At 48.8% G+C, this 6,633-nt stretch overlaps 1 long non-coding RNA gene across 1 annotated transcript; it reads left to right on the top strand.

The window, feature by feature from the left end:
- Positions 1–4,975: 4,975 nt before the first annotated feature.
- On the top strand, positions 4,976–6,477 carry LOC120372934. The gene is made up of 3 exons (XR_005585282.1): positions 4,976–5,283; positions 5,497–5,593; positions 6,309–6,477. It is a non-coding gene; the product is annotated as an uncharacterized LOC120372934 (long non-coding RNA).
- The last annotated feature ends 156 nt before the right edge of the window (positions 6,478–6,633 follow it).

Genomic DNA, 6,633 nt, shown 5'->3' with positions numbered 1-6,633 from the left:
CTCCCTGATGGCGCTGATGCTAAATGAGCAGTCAAGAGGAAGGCTGGGCTTGCACCTGATAGGTCTGAGACTGGGCCTTGCGCCATTAGGGCTCAATTCCCATCTTCACCCTAGATGTTCTCTGTGACCTTGGGCAGGTTGCTTTGTGCCTCAGTCGCCCCATCTATAAAATGGAGACTAGTATGGCTTCTTTTGTCTGTCTTGTCTATTTAGATTGCAAACGCTTGAGGGCAGGGACTGTCTTCTGCTATGGGTATGTACAACACCCATCCCAGCGGGGTCCTGAGCTCAGATGAGGTGTCTCCCTGCTACTATAATCCAAATAATAACACTGAGAAGCAGCATTGTCTAGCTAGTAAATCAGGGGACGGGGTGGCAGGAGACCTGTGTCTTGCTCCTCTCTGTAGGTCATTTGATCACTACATGCCTCAGTTTCCCCAGATGTTAAATAGGCAGATTACTATAGACCTATCTCTGTAAAGTATTTGGGTTCCTCAGGTGACAGATGCTCCATCATGCACGTTGTTATTAGAAACAGAACCCAGCACACTGGGAAAGAATGCTAAGAGTTTCAGTGGCGTTATAATCGTCACCCCCCACTTGGCATTAGCCAGCTCCAAGAACTCTAAACTTAGCCTCGGGGGAGAGGGGGGGCAGGGGAGGGGCCTATCCTAGGCACTATAACAACAATGCCTACTAGATCCCTCTGACACTATTTCCAGAATGCGTGGAGTCGGGGTGGGGACAGAACGGTCTAGAACCTCCTTGCTGAGACCAGTAGGGAGCTTTCGGATGGATTGATTTAGACAGACAGTTTGCAGGGCCAGCGATGATCAAGGGCTGCTTAGCCCTTCGTGAGAGGGGCCAGCCTGATTCAGAGACAGAGACAGCTTCTAGTTTCAGCTTTGAGCTTGGAGCTGAGTGAGAAGCAGAACGCCTCCCTTCTCCGTTGAACTGCTGTGGGATCTAGTGCACAGGTCAAGAAGTTCCAGCCCTGCAGAGACCAGTGTCCAGATTGGCAGTGGCTACCAAGACCTCCACAGGACTCCAGACCAGAGACAAAGAGGACTCATTTTTATGTTTAAGCTGGCCAGCGTTCACAGCACTGCAGCATGCCTCTCTGGACTCATCCTCAGCATCCTCGGCCTGGGAAAGTGCCGGGGAGGGCAGAGTTGTAAGTATTAGGAGGTGGTATTTGTTGATGTATTAGTACAGTACTTACCTTCCCCAGATCCTATTCTTCTGCTCCCAACAGTGTCATATCGCTATTTGTTATTCCCCCTTTGTTATTTTAGGGGTGAATCATTTCTTTGCTTGGGTTTGTGTTGATGGATTCGATTGTTTCTTGTGTACTGGCTTTTATACTCCTTCCCAGCATTGGTAGCATTATTCATTTCCCCATGGGACAGCACCCCTGGTAGGCCAGGCACACTGAGGAGTCACCTTGAGTGGAGGCACCAGGCAATACAAAAAGAAACCCGAGCGCCAACCCAGGAGAGGAGAGGAGAGAGAGAAGCTGCTTCCAGTAGCAAGCACCGGGGACGACACTTGAGCCACACCTCTGGGGAGGGGCAATATAACTCATGGTTGGCAAAGCAGCGCTCACTAAGCGAAATTGCATCGTAACCTTTGACATGAAGAACACAGCCCATGGAGTTTAATGGGACTGGCAGGCTCCGTATGTTATGAGCTAGTGCCAGCCTAGAAAATCCTCATCTCAGTTAGACAGGCTTTTAGGGGGTCCACTGGGCTGAAAATGTTTCTATTATGGGTAGGATGCTTAAAGCCTTGATTCCATCAGCTCAAGTAAAGCAATAATACCCGTGTGACCCCTTGGGATACGTGGTTTACTCAAGCATTCCCTGTTTAGGTTTTTATTGCCGAGTACCTTCTGTCTCTCATTAAAAGCATATTGCTACTAACACAGAAAGACATTCAGATGGTGGATTGAGAAAAAAGGGGGCGGGGGAAATCTTATTACTCTATACTTAGCTGGATGGAGTCCAGGGAAATGTGTTCTGTGTTGAAAGAGTAGCACAAATTGCACAGCGGACACATCTGGGAGTGCAGGTGGGGCGGGGCAGTGGGAAATAATTGAATTACAATTCAAGCCCTGGCATGGGCGGGGGGTTGTTTGTTTGCCTCTGACTTGTCTACAAAACGCAGCCTCTTTGTACCACGAGGGCATCTTTTGCCGCAGACGATAAGAGCTGCTGAGCCTAGAACAAGGTATCGGCACTGCAAGCTGCTGTTCTATCCGTGCAAACATTTTTATGGAGAGGTGTTTGGGGAGTTGGTGGGGGATTAAACTTCCCATAACGGGAGGGGAGGCAGTGGGTGGAAAGGGAAGGGGCTTGCGACTGGGGCTTGTCTTCACTGGGGCTTGTCTTCACTGGGGAAAAAAAGCATGTGTCTGCTGAGGGATAACCAACTAATGCTTGCTAGGTGTAAAAACAGTACCCACAAGGCACTTTACAGCAAGGTCAACTAGGCAGGTCAACCCCAGGCAGGGGTATAATGACAACATTACACACACACACACACACACAAATCTATCCCTATTTTCCATTGAGAGTCAGAATTTCTGTGTCATTTTTCACCAGAATTTTTGTGAATGGTTTGTGGAAAGTCCAGTCTGGTTCCCCCCACCCCTAATAAAATTCAAAATGTCAATGAAAAATGTCCTCCAACTGTGAGAAGCTCTAGTTGTGATTACTCCTAACCAGTGATGAGAAAATGACTCTAGCTGCCAAAAGAAAGGTCAGGTGTTGCATGTGGCCAGAATGCTCTCTCATGTTTATAGTCCTGGTGATTTTGCTGCTGCTCCTTGCATTCACCATAGTGAAGGCTTGAACCTCTAACCCTGGTTCATGCAAGTGGCCTTAACTCCCATGACTAGCCCTAATTCATGCCAGTAGTGCCATGGACTCCAACAGAATGACTCAGAGAAAGTGCGACAGGCTGAGGTTCTGTGTGCCCGGCCTCTCCCCTAGCCAAGCTGGGTGGCATGTAGCATACACCCAGGAAAATGCACAGGTTTTAAAAGCTAATCAGCCTGGCATGGCCGAGCATGTTAATGGTTCAGGCTGGAAAAAGGCGTAAATTCTTAACAGTAAAGGTAACTAACCACTGAGCCATTCATCATAACGGAGTCTCCATCGTTGACAATGTTCAATCGAGATTGGGTGTTTTTCTAAAGTCTGCTCGAGGAATTATTTGGGAGGGAAGTTCCCTGGCCTGTGCTTTAGGGAACATCAGCCTAGATCAGTGTTTTCCAAACTTGGGACGCCGCTTGTGTAGGGAAAGCCCCTGGCGGGCTGGGCCAGTTTGTTTACCTGCCACATCCGCAGGTCCAGCCAATCGCAGCTCCCACTGGCCGCGGTTCGCTGCTCCAGACCAATGGGAGCTGCAGGAAGCGGCGGCCAGTATGTCCCTCGGCCTGCGCCATTTCCTGCAGCTCCCATTGGCCTGGAGCAGTGAACTGCGGCCAGTGGGAGCTGTGATCAGCTGGACGTGGGGACGGGGCAGGTAAACAAACCGGCCCGGCCCACCAGGGACTTTCCCTACACAAGCGACGTCCCAAGTTTGGGAAACACTGGCCTAGATGATCTCCATGGTCCCTTCTGGCCTTGGAATCAGAGCGTGGGCCAGATTGTGCCCATGGCGCTCTGTAAGGGGCTGGAAGGACCATGCTGCAGCCAGAGTCTCTGGTCCGAATTCTGGTTCCCTCAGCCACCGTTCTTCCTGAGGGCTGTTGGGCAGGAAATGCACTGGGAGAGGATACTGTGGACCCCCACGCCCATTCCTTTCACCAGGGCTGCTGGCCCTGCCTACATTCTGTCTTGTGCTGTGTCAGGCAGGCGTATGGCTATGCTAGGAGAGAGCAGGGCCTGTGCTCCGGAGCCATCCCTGTCCAGCATGGGAAGAGATTATAGTTATTCTCACCCTGAGCCCGGGCTTCCAACACACACGCTACGACCTTTGTGCGCCCAGCACCAGCACGATGGAGCAGCTCCTGAGCATGAAGCAGGTGCCTTTCAATTGAACATACACAGAAGCACCAGAATGTTACTGACCTTTAAATAAACGCCAGTTGACTGTTTAAAGAGTGGTACTGGAATGTGACTAAAAATGAATTTACTGTTTCCATGTCAACTCCCTGGCATAATTAAGTAATGAAGGGGAGCTCAGTCCTTAGACAGGGAAAACAAAAGTTCATGTAGATAAAAAAGCAATCATGAATTTTTTTTACGGCCTCCTTAATTGATTTCAGCATTTGGACGACACCCATGCTGAACCTGCTGCATTACCGAATGCCCTTTTAGTAACAGCAAAGTTTACCCAAGCCCAATAGGGCTCGGGTAGAGGCTGGCCATGAAGGTGGGTTTTTAATCCTAAAACAGAAAGAAAAACAGGGCAGTGAGTTAGTGCGGCAGAGCCCATTTGTGAGATTCCGCTTCCTGTTAGGAAGCTGGGAGAAACAGGGTTTTTACAAATGAGAAGCCACCAGATAGTTAATCTGAGGATCCGTCAGCAATTCAGTAGCACGGTGCAATTCACTAACCCACCCTGGGCCCTGCTCATCTCTCAGGTGTCAAGCCAAGCGCCTACAAAGTGAGACAACTAAAATTTGTGGACACGTTTGACAACTTCGCTCTACGTGACTGTGATGAGCAAGTATTAGAGGCCCCATCTCCTGACTATGGAGCCATTTCTCTTAGGCAGCATCCTTTAAGACCCACTGATTCCCAGTTTCCATATTAAAAAGGCAACATGTGGGAGCAGTTTGCAATACAGTTATTTCCTGTTCCAGTTACAGTGGAGCAGCGTGGTATCTCAGGCAGTACAAAACCTGCTGGCAAATTTTGCCTTAACCGTAGCATCCATGTTATTAACATGTTAAAAAGGGCTTTCTTTGAAGAGCAGGACCACTGGGAAAAAACTGGTGAGAAAGGGCTTGAAGCTGCATGATGCTGAACGCGCTGCCAAGCCCGTAGACACGTGCTTTATTTTAAAACAGGACTAGTGTCCTTGATGCCAACAGGACCTTGGCACTTGCTTAAAGTTAAGCATGTGTTTATGTGCGTTGCTGGACTGGGCCATGAATAAAAATAATTATGTATCATGGGGGATTTCAGCCTCAGACGTATTCCAACCATGTGAGCTGCAATGGAGCCGGCTCTTACACCAGTCTGATTGCCCAGAGATACAGCGAGGAGGCCAGTGCCAGAGACACAGATGGAGTGGAGACGGGAGGGACAATGAACCAGAGCTTCAGCTAGTGTAAGTCAATATGGCACCGGTGACTTTAATAGCGCTACACTGAGTTATACCTGCGGCGGATCTGACCCAATGCCTGTCACGAAGGCTGGGCCACTCGCTGTAGTTATATAAAATGGGCCAGACTCTCACCCAGTTTCTGCCATCTGAGCATCTGGCCCTGTGTGTGTACTGGCATCGCTGATTTGGCTACCCCACCTTCCCTTCCTTGCACAGCAAGAGCTGCAAAAAAGGTTCCTTCGCGCTACTTGAGAGCTTCTGCTGTGCAGCATCTGGAACTAATCGACAGGACCTAAAACACTTTGCTTAATTGGTAAGTCTTCGCTCGCCATTTTTAACATCGTTAAAATCATTTGCAAAACTTATCATTGCCTGATTGCTCTTGGCACCACACTCAACCGTGGCCAAATGTTCCAGTGCATCAGATGGGCCCTGAGGGAGCTCACCAGAGTGCACGGCACCCATGACCCGAGCGCTGAGAGGGGAATGTGTTCAGACAGCTGCTGAGCTGCCTTCAAGTTGGAAGGATAAAGCCTCTGTCTGCAGCCATATTGTAAGGCTAAAGCCTAAGGCCTTTGTCTGCAGCCAGATTAAAAGAGCAGCCGCCATTAGCGGAGAAGCAGGGAGTCACATCCCCACATCCCATTTAAATTACGTTAAAACAATGTAAGATCAGGCTGTTAAGAAGGAGACCCCCTCCTAATGGCCCCCATGATCGCCAGATAAAGAAACAGATCTTAAGATTGTTAAAGAAAATGTAGTTTGATAGATCCTGCCTGGCAAGAAATCACTTATCAATAGTTGTGGTTGTGAAATCCTCATTTCTTTATTGTTTTGTCATTATGGTCCCCCCTTCCATATTGTTTATCTGTATGATCTCTGCCTGGGTCTTTGATTGTTTCTGTCTGTTCCATAATTACTTTTGCTAGTTGTCGATTAATTAAGGTGGTGGGGAAGGATTGGTTGGATAATTTTGTTGTGCTGTGTCAGGATTGGTCAGTAAAATTTTAGTATAATGATTGGCGAAGGTACAGCTAAGCCGGACTCAAGTTTCACTACATAAACTGGGGTCCGAAAGGCAGTTCTTTGGGAACCAACTCCAGGACACAGCCCCAAAGAGCAGAGCTGCCAGACCTCAACACTCTGCCAATGACATTGTGCAGAAACTGGAGTCTCCCAGATGGACCTGATCCTGCCTGGACGTCAAGAAAAGTTCATCTGTCTTATGGGAGTGGTGAGCATTGTTTGAGTATCGTGTACGCTCTGGTTTTGGTGATTGTTACTAAATCGAGGTTAAGTAGGATATTACTGGGTGAGGCTCTTTCATTGGTAAAAGACCCTGCAAACCCGCAG

The sequence above is a fragment of the Mauremys reevesii genome, linkage group 10 (genome assembly GCF_016161935.1).
Source record: "Mauremys reevesii isolate NIE-2019 linkage group 10, ASM1616193v1, whole genome shotgun sequence".
Lineage (NCBI taxonomy): Eukaryota > Metazoa > Chordata > Testudines > Geoemydidae > Mauremys > Mauremys reevesii.
This window is presented reverse-complemented; position numbering and strand designations above follow the sequence as displayed.